The 16,045-nt window shown below is 37.8% G+C and overlaps 1 protein-coding gene across 1 annotated transcript in view; it reads left to right on the top strand.

Annotated features, from left to right (window-relative positions):
- PDE7B (phosphodiesterase 7B) overlaps positions 1-16,045 on the top strand; it is a 175,853-nt gene that overhangs the window by 74,258 nt on the left and 85,550 nt on the right. The window lies entirely within an intron of this gene.

Here is a 16,045-nt window from a genome sequence, read left to right as displayed (position 1 = left end):
AGTTCTGCCTACACATTGGCTCATTTCATCCTACAATACAATAAGAACTCCAGATGCCATACAGGTGGAGTCAATCATTAACTGTGACTGAATTTGCCAATTTCATGTGACCCTGGGCTGCCCAAATGCTGGGAAACCTCACAAGACCCGGGGAATCTGTTACTCCTGTCCTCACCTTCCTCTGGTCTCCACTTCAGCTCTCTGGCTGCCCCACTGTCCCTCTGCTGAAATTGTGTTAAAGCTGAGTCCCTAGGGACTGTAATGGAAGTTTTTTTATCACACCACTCATTGGCTGACCCAGGAGATTTCAGGAAGTAGCAGGCTAGTCTGCTCTGGTGTGTTGAGGCAATTGGTCATTGGGTGGGAGATCTGCTGCTGCCAGGAAGCAAAGGACTATCACACACATCACAATAGGTACTAGCTCCTGCCCCCAGGGAAACCAACACACAAAAGCTCACAGAGTTACACCAGACAAAGTAATTCTTCTGACTCCAGCCAGCTGCAAATCCCAGTAGCCTTCTCCTTCACTTCTTTTGGCACCAGAAAATTGATACCTATCTCCTCATTCAATTCTTTGCTGAATCACATGATAGAAAGCCAAATTCCATACTGTGCTCACTTGCTCTCTCTCTCATACGCTAAAACACATTTTGTGTTTCTCACTATAAACATCCGCAAACCATCCATATAAGCATTTTGAAACCTTAATGTAAATGCTATATTTTACCTTTAAAGATAGGGCTTTTTTGTTTAAACAGCTTCTTGGTTGTTCATTTTCTTTTTCAAATTCTTAGCATGGCAACCATACATATAATACCGTAATGGCTACATAATGGCTACATAAATAAATGAGGCTTTGGCTTTTCTCCAGATATTTTCCCATTGTTAAAAGGAATATCTGTTTTTAGACCCTTTCCCGTTTTTCCGTAAAGGTAGCCTTATCTTCTTGGTTCATCAGTAACACTTCGTTACTGATGTGGAACTCAGGCTCTTTGAGGTAACCTTTCCTGTAATTACTGTTTCTGTCATCAATTGTCCCCTGAAACTTGGGCTATGTAATTCCTTAGGCTTCACATTAGGATTCAATGTAATTTCTTAGGTTTATATGGGGGGAAAAAAAATCTACTAGAGCTCTTAGGAGATATTTCATTTTGTTGTCTTATCATTATGGAATAGCTGTTAATATTTGTAAGCCCTTTTAGCATCATTGTCTGCATGTGGAAATAGATAACCCTGGCTGAAGTTCTAGATGGGTTTTGGTGAGTGAAGTCAGAAAAGAGTTTTAAGAGACTGATACTGAGCCAAAATATCAAGACTCATATGATTCTAGGCTTGTTTAGTCATGTTTATGCATAGATCCAACATACTTTGATGCATATTTTTTCACACATAGATTCAACATATTAAATACACTTACAAAAGAAATTATGGAACTCTGTAATAAAAATCTCCCAGTTCTGAAGCCTGAGCAGTATTCTCTCAGTTCATTAAATCACTACATAAGAAGGAGAAGGAGAAGGAGAAGAAGAGAAGGCAAAAAGATTTTTAAAACAGGAGAAAATGGGCAATAAATGGCATCAGAAGTTAAAGCATAGTGGTGTAATTAACGAATACAAATGATGGGTCTCAGCTCTAATCAAAGAATATATATTGCACAATGCTCACAGTAGTAAATTCTGTTCACATTCTGTGCACATAGCATCTTGAGGTGAGCAGCATGCTTTCTCCTTACCTCTTTTGTACCTTTATACGTCCAGATATTTTTTTAGCTGAGGCTTTCTGACAGCCTACAGAAAGACACAGGGATTTTGAGAGCTCTTTTCAGCTCATACTATAGCAGTGAAAATACCTCACATAAATCACTGAATTATTTGTGTTTGTTCTATTGGAGCCACAGGTGATTAGCTCAAGAGTTTCTTCAATGAAGAGAAATAGGAATGAGAATAAGAAAGGGTAATAAAAGAGGGTATTAAGAATGTGAGAGGGCTCATATGTGAAGAATCAGATAACTGAAACATTTCTCACTTGCCTGCTCAAAATTTTCTTATGCCAATCTACTGAGGAGTTGCATTTAAAAACAGAACATCCTAACCATAGGGAAGGATAAAAAAAGAAAGAAAAAAAAAAGAAAAAGAAAGAAAGAAAGAAAAGTAAAAAATAAAAAAGAGAGTTTAAAATACTTGATTGCAATGGGTGTCCAACCTCCAGTTTTTAAAAATAAGCAGAGGTAATTCAGAGAGAGGAGTAAAGAGGGAATTTAGTGTTGCCTCATATTTATGGTTTTAATTCTCAATGTCCTACAAGTACACATGTAGGATTGAGTGGCTTTTTGCCTTGTCTTTCCATGAGTGCACAACATACATACTGCATATACATGAGCATCAGTAGGGGGATATGTTTTCTAGAAAAAATACAGTTCTCATTGAGCAGTATTGAATGAATAAAAAATGAATAAATGAATGAAGAAAAATCACTCAATTAGACATGCTCTGTGAATGTAGAGACTATTCCATGATGTGGGAGGAATTAGTCCAGCCAAGAAACATAATACTATATATTTAAGGAAATTTGGCTCTTTAAGGAATGATGATGCCTTTTACTCAGCTATTATACCTTTTTCAGCATAACTTAAAACCTCAGGCAATGATTTTATGATACCAATGTGTAACTCCTTAAAAAGATATCCTTCTTAGTCAGATGATAATTATTCATTAGTTCCTGAAAATCAATTAATTTGGGTACTTCAGAATGGGTTGTCTGGAATAGGGACACCCAATTCATCAGTCCTCTTAGAAATTTGCAGCTTCTATATTTTAACATCTATTATCTTATAATGAAAAGGAATTAAATACATTTACATATTTTTTAATGTAGCACAATTGGAGGATTTCTATGTAAGCTCTCATCAAAATTTAACAATAAAATGAAACAAATATCTTGTGTAATATGGAAAATATTATACATAAATGCATGAAAATTCTTTATAGATATTGATAATGACAATTTTTCAAGTTCATTAGTATTGCCCAAGAATGAGCCACTGTTGCTGGATGGAGCAGAATGATCACATACAGGAATTTCTGCCTCCCTACCTTAATGTTTTGCAGCTCTTCATACAGATTAGCTTATGTTGAAAAGTGTATCAGTGTTAGCTTTTCCCAGAGGTTTTCCCTTCACTCAGCAAATAGGCTTACTTCAGCATCAGCAACATTTTTTTGGTAGTTAGCTAAGCACAAGATTCAATATTAGGTAATTTCAGTACTGCAGCACGCAGTGCTTCTGATAGGCCAGGCAGGGTAGTTTCTGACAGCATGAGTGGGTCTGGCTTCCAGAGCCTCCAGCCAGGCCTATGGCTTTGCTCAGCACAGGCTGAGCTGCAAGTGAGGGCTGTGGCTGCCTTTTCTAACAGCTTCTATTCAGTTGACCTATCAGTCATAATTGGGGCTGAAATAAAAGATGAAGTAGGTAAGCACTCTTCTCTGTGGTAAATTAAGGGAAATGTCTTGTCCCAAACAATACACGGGGCCCTCATTACTTGTCACTATTAAAGATTATTTTTAGAATTGGTCCTTAGCCCACTTCTCTGACCAAAATATTGCTTTGGTCACCATAATATTTTAAAATTTCCCTCAGAATAGAGCCAAGTAACATGGATAAAAATAGCCTTTGTATCTTCTCTTTTCAGTAGTGGCCACTCCTCAGCCATGGGTGGACAGTAGAGCTGGTAGCTATTACCTTAATTTGTAACAGCCTCCTCATCTAATAGGCCAGATATTATTGGCAAGACAACACAAAATAATAGAAGAGAAAAAGATGTTCAAGTGCAGAAGGGAAAAAAAAATATTTAAAATACTTCTTCAGAATAAAAGCAGCCATAGATGTTATTGACTCTCGTCAATAACAAATGGACTGACACCTGGACATACCTAACACCTCTTGTACCTGCTGCTGTGGATTTCAGCAGTGGTTGCAAGCACTCTGTCCATGTCCACACCTGGCCCAGGAGAAGGCTACACACATGTCCTGTAGGCTGAGACGCGGGCATGGAGGTCAGCTGGGGATATAACACTTTCAAGGTCATGCAGAGCTGCCACTGGTACCTGTCATGACTCACAGGCATTGCAGAGTGATAAACTCCTACTCAGCTCCCTGAAGAAAACACCATCATTTCTGAAGTGGGCTAACAGTGTTACGTTTCAACATGCATTTGTTGTTTGTGCACTCCTGCCAATTACACTTAAACTCTAAGGGTGACCAGATAGCTATAAATCATAATAGTTCAGAATAGCTGTTTGAAAACAGGTCCTTAAAAATATGTCAGCATCTAAGAAGAGTTATAAAGCCTCTGTTACCAAGCTATGTTAAAGGTTTATTGTTCATAGTATATTTATGTTTGCTTTCTTCCTCTGAAGTAATACTATTCCCGTGTTAACCATAAGAAAACAGTTACAGCTATACAACATGGTAGGTATAATACTCTATAAGCTACCTAGTCCTGGTTTCCTAATCAGCCAACATTGTCCAGTGTAGCATGGTGCTTTTGCAGCTTATATCCATGGTCTTCTTCACAGAGAAATCAGGGCAAGAGAGAAGTGAGAAGTAGGCTCCAGATCTCATCCCAGTGCTGAGCTATCTCACATCAAACCTGGAAGTTTGGAAGAAACCTCCTGAGTTTAGGCAGCTTAGATATAGCCAGAGGAATTTCTTAGGATCATGCAAGCAACATGTGACAGAGCAGGAAGTTACCTTGTATCTGATTATTAAAAAAAAAAAAAAACTACTTGCTGAGGGTGCATGTAATGTGCGGCATATCTTTTGGATGCTCTTGTGCTGACATCTATAGAGATGTAAGACCATTAGTAAAGCACATTTCTTTGTCCATTATTTCCCCATAGAGGCTGTCTAAAGGAGAGGGAAAGGCAGTAAATGTCATTAATAAAATGAACCCCCATAAATAAGAGAAATTATTGTGACAACTTCTGAAAAAAAGAGTTTTAGTTTTTCTCTTATGAATATTCATACGGCCATTATCACCGCTGTTTTTTAAAGCTTCAAAGTCTGAGCTTGTTGAATTTATACTTTCATAGAATCACAGAATCACATACTGGCTTGGGTTGGAAGGATCCTTAAAGATCATTCAGTTGCAACTCTTCTGTCATGGGCAGGAATGCCACCAGCTAGATCAGATTGTCCAGGGCCCCATTCAGCCTGGCTTTGAACACCTCCAGGGATGGGGCATCCACAGCTTCTCTGGGTAGCCTGTGCCAGTGCCTCACCACCCTCTGAATAAAGAACTTCTTCCTTATATCTAAATCTCCCCTTTTTTAGTTTAAAACCATCTCCCCTTGTCCTATCATTATCTGCCCAAGTAAAAAGATGTTCTCCATCTTTTTTTACAAGCCCCTTTAAGTGGGCTTATAGGAACTGAAAGGCCACAATGAAGTCTCTCTGGAGCCCCTTCTGCAGGCTGAACAGCCCCATCTCTCTCAGCCTTTTTTCCTAGGAGAGGTGCTCCAGAAACTCTGATCATTTATGTGGCCCTTATCTGGACCCACTCTGACATGTCCACATTCTTCTTGTGCTGGGGGCCCCAGACCTGGACGCTTAACTCCAAGTGGGGCCTCACAAGGCCAGAACCCCCAAGTTCTTCTCTTCAGGGGTGCTCTCAATGAATTCTTCTCCCAGTCTGTGCTCATATCTGGGATTGCCCTAACTTGGGTGTAGTACCTTGCACTTAGCCTTGTTGAACCTCATTAGGTTCACATGGTTCACTTCTCAAGCTTGTCCAGGTCCCTTTGTATGGCATCCCTTCCTTCTGTTGTATTGACTGTACCGTACCACTCAGCTTGGTGTCATATGCAGACTTGCACTCCATCCCATTGTCTATGTCATTAATAAAGATATATAAACAGCACCTGTCCCAAAACAAAGCCCTGAGGGACAGCACTTGTCACCAGCCCCCACCTGGACATAGAATCATTGACCACAACTCTCTGGCTGCAGCCATCCAGACAATTCTTCAGCCACTGGTTGGTCCACCCTTCAAATCCATCACTCTCCAATTTGGAGATCAGGATGTCATGTAGGACCCTGATGACATCGGTTTGTCTCCCCTTGTCAACTGATGCAGTCACTCCATCATAGAAGGCTAACAGATTGGTCAGGCAGGATTTGCCCTTGGTGAAGCCATGCTGGCTGTAGCAGTTCACTTCCTTCTCTTACATGTGCCTTCACATTGCTTCTAGGAGGGTCTGTTCCATGATCTTCGCAAGCACAGAGGTGAGACTCACTGGTCTGTAGTTCCCCGGGTTTTCCTTTCTACCCTTTTTAAAAATGGGAGCAATGTTTCCCTTTTTCCAGTCACCAGGGACTTCTCCTGACTGCTATGACTTTTCAAATGTGGTGAATAATGGCTTGGCAACTACATCGACCAGCTCCCTCAGGACCCTGGGATGCATGTCATCAGGCCCCATAGACTTGTACATGTTCAGTTTCATCGGGTGGTCTCTTTTCAAGCAGTATCACTGATATGTTTAAGTAGATAACTTGCAAAGCTTCAAAGCTTTGGTGAGTCCATTTTATTCAAAGAAATATTTAAATTTCTGAATGTTTATTGTAATTTATCTTAGCATCTTGGAATTCAGACAGAAAACCTAAGATGAGGATTTTCTCATCAGATTCTTTTGCCTGGAAACAACTGAAGGGTAGCACTTTCCGGACTGTTCTCATCCTTCCGCTTCTGATCTCCACAGAAACTGAGGATCACAGCTGTCTCCAATATTTATTTATTTAGAGAGCAATGGAACATTTTGAACCTCAAAACAAAAAGAAGGAAAGTTTGGTTGTTTGAATTTCTGCCAAAGATGTGATGAATTCTACTAAACAATTGTTAAACAGCAATTGTTATAATTTAGTGCATTTAGTCTGTGCCAAATGCTACTCCACTATGCATTATTGTAATTTAGGGTGCAAGCAGCCTACCCAAATAACAGCACAGAACTTGGCTGGTTATATTATCCAGCTATTTGCACAAGGCTCCTCTTTGAGCCAGACAGAAGATACAAGCTTTGAGATACAGATATGAGTTTGGGTACTTTGAATTGTATCTTCAGTGACCATCCCATTTGAGATTCTTACACTGAGCTTTGAATGAAAATTGGGACCTGTTTAAAACATCTAGTAAAACGAGGCTCTGACCACATAGACATCTGTTACCAAACTGATCTAAACCAAACTGATTTGCACACCTACATACACACTGAAGTATATTGACATTTAGTAATCAAAATAAATAAATAAATAAATAGATAAATAAATAAATAAAGATTTTTAAAAAATAAACAATTAGGAAAGTTATACTTGGTTAATGCTGCAGGGAAGTTATAAAAATAACTTAAAACAGATGTATATGTTAAATAAAACTTACAGTTGCCTTTGAGATTTAAATTTATAATCTACTAAGAGTTTTTCATTGTCTTTTCCATTAAACAAAATTAATTAACTATAGTAGACAGCTACAAATCACTGAATGTGGATAGCTCTCTTTTAGCTTTCTTTCACTCCTGACCATTTATCTCTCCATAGTTTAAAACTCGTTCCACGTGCAAAACTCTGCTAGTTCCTCTTACCACGGTACATCCCAAGATATTGGTCGCAGCCACAGGAAAAGGCATTAAATTCAGAGCTGTTAAGTCTGTGTTTTTTTTACCACTGTTGGTTCAGAGTTATTTCAGAGCACTACAGAGATGCTATCAGATCTTCCTGTCTCTTCGGTGCTCCATACAGCATACCTGCAAGCCACTGATCTCTTTACCCTGCATTAGCATTGTCCAGTGCTTACCCTTACTTCCATATGCATTCAGATAGAAAATGTTCACTAAGATTATTAAAGCTAGCTGAAAATTTTTCAGTGGAGTTCTGTATTAGAAAAAGCGGTGTTAGTTTTTTCAGAAAAAAAAAAAAAATATATATATATATATATATATATATATATGTATGTATAAACATCTTTTTCAGGGAGGAAAAGTTGCTTCTCATTTCTCATTTTGTTAAGAAAACAACCAGCACCACATTCTGACCTTTTCTGGTAATTTTTGTTCACTATTGTTTTGTTAATTTATTTAGTCTTTAATATTCTAACTTGTTTATTCAAATGTTATTCAAATACCAGGTTAAATGTTATTCAAATATCAGGTTATAGAATCTGTTATTCTAATGCAGTGTTTTAAAGCTATCTCAAGAGAATACTTGCTACATCAAAAAGAAAAAATACTTTCTCCGAAGTAATTTACTGAAAGGTTTTTAAATTCTGTCTGATGGACATTTGGTTTTAACTTCTAATTCCTAATAAAAAAGAAAATCTGGCATTTCCATGAAACAAATTCTGCTTTCCAACTTGCTACCATTAATACTGTTTTTATTATGCTAGCGATTGTATTCTGAACTAAGGAACTGTGTTTTTTAAAGTGTTAAGGAACCAGCAGGCAGTCTTAGATGAGCATGCACTTCTGTTTGCACTGTGACTAGAAAAGGAAGTACATGTTCATGCAAAAATGAGACTTAAATAAGTATTTCCTATTGGAGTTATACAAGCACATGTGATGGCATAGTTGGAATCCTGAGATTTAGCTGTTAAAAAAGCAGCTGATGCAGATGGCAAATGTCAGCAAAGGAGATGCAGTTCATTTTCCAATTCATTGGCATAGGAAACTAGTGGTTTAATAGGGTGATAGGCCAACTGATGTTTGATTTTTTTTCCACATAGTCACACAATCTGGTAAAAGTTACATCACTTCCTTGCATGCTAGCCCCACTAAATTGTTTCCTGTGCCAACGTTCCAACCGAGGCTGGAAATACCAGAGGATTTCTTTCCCTTTCTGAAAAGCCAAAGTTAATGGTGGTTGAAACCAGTTTCATCTGGTATTACTTCAACATTGATATTATATTTTAAAATAACAGCAAAAACTATGTAATGGGTTTCATTGAAGTGCGTAAGAAGTTCCTGATAAAAATAACAGAAATAATTTTACTTCAGTTATTTAATTTATGCATAGTATTCCACTAAAAACAAGCCAACATTAGCAAGAAGATAAACTAGACCATCATTTAAACTTTTTTTTTGTTTGTCTAGTTTTAGGACACAGTAACAAAGATTCTGTAACATCTTCACTTCTCAAAATGCTCAGGTTTATGAATAGAGCTAAATAGAAAGTGGAGAATATCAATACAGAACTGGGGAGTAGGGTTGTCCCTGGCTCCTTTGAGCACTGAAGTTTTCTTTCCTTGGCTAATGGACACACACAATCTTTCAGTAAACTGCTCTGAGTGTGATCAGTACCTTGCAGACTTCAAAAAGTGTGACATTTTGCTAAGTCTGTGCTTATAGAGACAAGACACTGCCTATCATTCTAAGAATCTGAGCTTGGTTTCTGAATAAAGCATCTTCAAAGTGCAAAGGTGAGTAGCTGAAAATGCATGTGGGAAAACACTCTCACATTTAGCTCTTTCATTCCCCCAAAGATTGCTGAAAAGTTTACTGTTGTTCTTATTAGAGGTTTTCTGTCAGCAGAGGGCAAGCTAAAGAGAACAACCCAAAAGTCTTAAAATTCTGCGATGAAGTAACTGGCATGTCTTCCAATTGACTTGACATATGATATTGTGGACCTCAGAAAAACAGATCAAGCAGAGGCGGATGTAGTCCCTGGGCTGGAAAGTACTGAGCAGATAGTTAAAGGGAAATGGAATTTTCTTCCTGATTCTCCCACCTGAAAATTTCTGAAGTCACTTCTTTGCTACTGATGGAAAGAGTTGTTTATGGATGTCAATACTGTGACCAAATCTTACATCTTGATGCCTTGCTGAGGTCTGGGGAAAAAAAAAAAAAAAAAAAAAAAAAAAGCACAGAGTACAGCATTTGCATGACTGTCTTGTCAGAATAACCTTAATACTTTCTTCTTTTACCACAATTTTGATCAATCAGGCATTTTGTTCAAATAAAGTATCTTACAAGCACTGTGTATCTAGATGTATACTCCTATCATAACAGCTGGGCAGAGCCCTACAAAATGATGTGTGATTGTCTGGAGTGAAAAAAAAATTGTAGCAGATATCTTAGGAAACACTGGAAAACATTTATGGTTTTACATATGGTCAGGATATCTTGGAAAGCATACTACAGCTGGAACTACATTACTGAAAGCAGCCTGCCCAAATAAGTCTGAGAGAAACAGATTTTCCAGAAAACCTCCCTTCCATCTGCAAACCTAGTGGATGCCTTTAACCAGTTATAGATACTACCTACACAGTTTTTTTCTTTCTGCAGCATCAAGATTACATTTGGAATGGAAGCTCTAGTGAAGAAAAAGAGCCAACACAAGTTTGCATGACTATCAATGGGGTTTGATAGCACAGTCATAAAATGCCAGCACAGTTGTGACACCAGAGGTCCAAAGTTGCTAATACCAGTGTAGCTACATTTACACAAATGCATTTGTAAGAAATGCTAAGAGCTTGATTACAGTAAATATGGCCTTATTTTGCAGTCAGGAGAATCTAGGTCAGAGGGAGCTTAGTTTATTCACTATTTTGTTTGTGCATCAGTTAGACCTTTCCCATGACTTCTCATCTGTATCTCCTCTCCATCCCTGCAGCAAATTGCACACACTGCTGTTATGCATGATGCAAGCAGGGAAAAGCTAAAAGGAAAAATTTAGTGATCAGATCTTGCAATATCTGATTTACAAGTGAAGAAGCAAGCCCTATTGTTCCTCTGCATTTATCACTTTATTTATGTCCCATTTTTTCTTACTATAATATGCTTTCTTTGACAAAAAATTAAACTAGATAAAATAGATAATGAAGATTTCTTGGCTAATCACTGTATTTTCATAATGGCAAAAGACAAGAAAAGACAAAATCATAGTTGCTAGTGTTTTCCATATACCATAAAGGGCAAGGACACAATAGGCTATACAGCCACTAATACAATCTCATTAAGATAATAAGCGAAAGAAGAAATATTTCAAATGTGACACATCTCTCATCTTTCACATTGCTGCCATAATTTTTAGATACTTATCTTCTAATTGAGAAAATATGTATGCACATGTTCAACTTTAAAGACAGCAGTAATCCTTTTGAATTCATTGAGACTGTTCAATCTTAGTTATGTATTTAAGCGATATGCATCTCTCACCTGGTTAGTCCCCTTTTCTACTCAATCTTTTTTTAAAACTGTTCGCAAAAAGGAATCCTGCAGGATGCTGTAGTTACTACTGTTACAGGATTATTAAAATGATAAATAGCATTTCCACTATCCCATGTAACAAGTTATTATTTTAAGCCTACCTGAATTCTACCTACATTTTCAACTCGATGCAGCTTTCTGAACCTCCCATTCCAATATCCATGTTACTTATCCAATATAAAACCATCCAATATAAAACTATTACAATAATCACTGCATAAGAGCTTTCTTTGGGGATGGCAATGAGTTTTTTCTAACTGTTTATAGGTGATGTGACTCTATTATCTCCTATGTCTGTTATTTTCTTTAATGCTCCATAGAAAGTGGGAGATTTGAAGCATCATAGTTAATATGCTGAACTTTTAATTCTCCAAAGCAGGCAATGGAAAAATTACACAACCTCACTGTTTCCAATTAGTTATGGACTTCTGTTTATTCCTTTACCACAAACATTTTTGCTTAGTTAGTAGTACAAATTGTTAATCATAAAAATGTGCTATCTCACATGTGCTAAGAATGAAAAAGAAATTGACTCCTTGCCCTACAGAACTCAAGTGATCCTCAGTCTTCCATTTCCAGAACCTTTTCCAAAGGAGTCTGATCAAGTATCCACAATAACTGTAAGATTACCATGAACCTATAGTACTGACTGTGTTTAACATTTCCCACTAGGTGAGACTCTCAAGGAATGATGCTGCATACAGCTCAGGCAATAATAAATAGCGCATCCTACCATTCCATTAGAAATTCATCTCACTACCCTTAACAGTGGGTTGGTAGCAGATAAATAAAATCTCCTACTATGTACTTTGAGTACGCATGAAAATATGTAAGTACATTGTTAAGAATTCAAAGTAAAAAGAATAGATTAAAATTATGTTAGGGTTGGGGGAAAAAGTTCTGATGCAGGGCTTAGAGAACTTAGCATGTCCAGACTGGAGCAAAGATACAGTAATTGTCTTCAAATAAATATAAAAATATTCATATATAATAAGGTACCAGTAATAACAGAGGGAGGTAGCTAAGAGCAATTGTTTTTATTAATAAGAATAAAATTAAAATTATAAACATCTGGAATTAGACAAATGTGGGGTAAAGAATAAGACAGTTATACTAAGATTTTTAAAGCAATGAAGAAGCAGAAGCTCATTTTTAAAGCAGGAGATCATTAGAAAAATTTGTGTAAGCTCTGCACAGCTCTGCCTGCTTATGTGTCCTCTGTCATAACCTCCAGTCCTCTCCAGCATTCTTTTCCCTTGTCTTTTCTAAATGTTATTTGTTCACACTCTTATGTTCTCTATTGCCCCTTTTATGCTGCCCTACAAAAGTGCAGCCCATTTTTTTTTCTTTATGTGTAACAATGACATACCACAATTTGAAATCTTTCATTTTCTTAAACTCACATCACACCCCTGAAGCCTTCTAAAGCTTGATGCCATTGATGGTATCATCACTTGGTTCTGACCCTAGGCAAATGCCTGTCCTATTGTCTCTGTATGAATCTGTGACCCCAAGGACAGAGGCAAAGACATAGTTTTCATAAGTGACTACTAACTTAAGCCGATTCTGCTAATGAGTGCCATCTAAAGACACATGCTTTACACTTTCTAAAAATCACTATCATAAGATCTTTGAAACTGGTCTCTAAACTTGGAGCACTTAACTAATCACTTCTGAAAAAAATGGCAGTCTGTTTTTCCATTATTTTTAATAATGTGCTGTATAAACGGACAATATCAGATCTTTTCAGGTATCTAGTTGGGAATGCACTAACATAAGTTGTGACACAAAGGTGGTGTGGGTTAGCTGATAGACAATTTCTACTAGTGATGAATCTGCTATCCTAACAATTTGTGTGGCATTTTCTCGAACATTGGCTCTCAGATAGAAGTGCCAGGAAAAACAGAATATAACTTGTCCTTTACATTGCTCTTCTAATACAGAAAGGCACAGATGCCTCTGCTCTAAGGAAGCTGTCAGCAAAGTTGTAGACTGGAGATCCCAGCATCACTGACAGTACTGGCAAGCAGGAGGTCACTGCTGGGCAGTGAAGCTTGGGGGGGGAAGCAAAAGGAAAAGGCTGGGGGGCTAGAGGGGAGAATCAAGGATCTTTCTTCACCATTCTTTTTTTACAGCTTTTGTGTGTCTGGCCTGATTTGTTGTGGGAGAGCTGCTGGAGACAGTGTATTTGGCACAGGCCAGGGTAGCTCAAAGCCAAAAGGATGGTGCTATTGCCAGTTTAAACCATGGCTTTTCTTTTCTTTTTCTTTTTCTTTTTTTTTTTCTTCTTTCCCCCTCCCTCCTTTTTATTTGAAGAAGGGAAAAGAAAAAAGGGGAAGAAAGGGACTTGCAATGAAAACCAGAGCAGTGGGCTAGCGAAGGCCCTGCAGGCTTCAGTAGACTGGAAAGATACACGAAGCACTTCCTCTACCATCTGGCATGCACTTCTGCTGCTGCTGCTCTGGGTGCATAGCTTTGGAGTGAATAAGCAAACAAGTAAAACTTTTTAAGACACACCAATTATGAAACACCAGCTATTAATCTGTCAGCTTACTCCCTTCCCTTTTCTCCCACCACAATATTCCTTTCCTCAAGTCTTTTCCAGTTCTCGTGTCTACCTGTGAAAATAAGCACTGCTTTGTCAGGTTTTCAGAGCTGACTTTGGTCACCTGTCCACTGGCATTGCTTCTCAAGAGGAAGAAGGCCCGGAGCCAACATATTTATACTACCGTTGTTATCACTCATGCTTCTTTGACTCAAGAAATGCAGTTAGAAGCAATGAAGTGATCCATCTCTGTTCAAAGATTTCCTTCCAATTTAGTTGGAGTTGAGAAGGCAAAAGAGAAGTTTTAGGTGAGCTAACCTTGTTCAAGGGCTGCTTTAAATACAGTCACAAATGGCTGGGTACACTTCTGTGTAGGAGTGTTATGTTTTAATTCTGATGGTTTTTCCCAAGTGCCTTGGGAAAGTGAGAAGTGTTATGGCGAGGTCACATCTTCAAGTTGCATAAATCATTACAGCACAGCTGAAGTCAGAGAAACATAGAACCTGCAAATTCTGATGATTTTGTCTCTCGAAAGTCTCTGAAAGTGATGCTACAGCTGATTTTTGATATCAAAAACTTCATAATCAAATATAGATCTTTCAGGCTTTCTTGTAAGTAGCGCTGATCTGGCTCCACTCTTATCACACACCAAAAAAAAAAAAAAAAAAAAAAAAAAAAAAGACAAAAGGAAATTCACTTAATCACAGCAGAAATCTTAGATGAGTTAAGGATAATTAATCATTGGATCTTGTACAATTTCAAGGCACAAGTTCAGTAAGAATCAGATGTATTCATTTACAGGTAGACTCATTAATGCCAGACATTTTTTACACAACTTATTTCTTTTATTTGCAACTGCTGATCCTCAAACTGACCAGAAAGCAGGAAGAAAGAAACTACAAGCTATCTAGAGCAGCCACTCTTATTTGACACTATTTGACATCCCCCCCCCCCAAAAAATAGACACACCATCTGCTACATTTATTATGTAGTTTCTTGAAATAATAAATCTATAACAACAGATCATGTTTTCACTTTGTTTTTTTGACTGGCCTCCTGCTTTGCATCTGTAGACTGTAAATGAAAAAAAGTCTCAACAATTGACTCTTCAGTTCTGACTGCCTGAACGTATCCACAAGGCAGGTATGTGTTCAAGTGACCCAACCACAGTCAACACAAAACTTTTCACAAATTTAAGGATATAAAAAGTAGTATAGATTTTGAAAACTCAGAAGATTGCTTATTGCTACAGTCAGGAGATTTGGTGGTTAAGTTTGGTTAAGCACCTAAATGTTCAGATATTATCTAAACATTGGGCTGGGCATGTATCTGTGAATACATTCTCTTCCAAGATATCTGGCATTTTTTGCATGCAGTCAAGCTGGAAATGCCACAAGGATAGCCTTTCTTTCACGGTATTCTGGCACTTCTGGCACTTCTGCTTCTGTCCCAGCGGGGAGCAGGAAGTGCAGAGGTAAACAAAGAAGAAAAACAATAACTGAAAAAAAAAAAAAGTTAATGGAACTTCTTGTACATCAAAACCAAAATAAAGTAGTTTGGGGATAAGGTCTAACTCGCTCAGTAGGCGAGTCTGTCTTCAAGCAATTTGTACTTCAGTTGCCTAGTTTATCCCTAACAGAAACAATATTGCTTTAAAAAGTAATTGCACAGTATGTACCAATATTAAAAACCTAATATATTCTAATAAGCCATATAACATAAAAACAGTAAAATTTGACTTTTCACAAGATTTATAACCATACACTGTATGGATGTGTTTATGCTTCTGCTACTGTATTGTGTATCATCTGTTTGTTTTCTTTGTTCTTAACCCCTTTGTTCCAAGAGTCAGGATATCCTGACGCTAAGGGCTCTGCAAAATAACAGTAGGACAACAATGGTATAATTCTTTGGAAGCACTTCACGATTTTCAAGACAGAGTCACCTGAAAGTGTAGTGTGCTAGCACTGCAGCACTGCAGCCTACAGTCAAAATACGGCTGTTTTTTTGGAAAACTAGTATTGGAGTTGCCAGTTTGAGGTGGGAACATTCAGATAAGTGTGGCAGACGGTCCTAGAGCAGAGGAAACAGCATGCATGGAAATATTATAATGTCCACTAAAATGTAATTAGCTCTTCTGCAAATTTACTGAAAGCTAAGCGCAGGTTCACGAGACCATCTCTCCTGTTGGGAGTAATGGCTTGGGGACAGACCAGTACCAACAGCAACAGCCTGTATAAAGGCAAAATAAAAC

This window comes from Anas platyrhynchos, chromosome 3 (assembly GCF_047663525.1).
Source record: "Anas platyrhynchos isolate ZD024472 breed Pekin duck chromosome 3, IASCAAS_PekinDuck_T2T, whole genome shotgun sequence".
Taxonomy (NCBI): domain Eukaryota; kingdom Metazoa; phylum Chordata; class Aves; order Anseriformes; family Anatidae; genus Anas; species Anas platyrhynchos.
The sequence above is the reverse complement of the archived record's forward strand: the minus strand, read 5'-3'. Positions and strand labels throughout refer to the sequence as shown.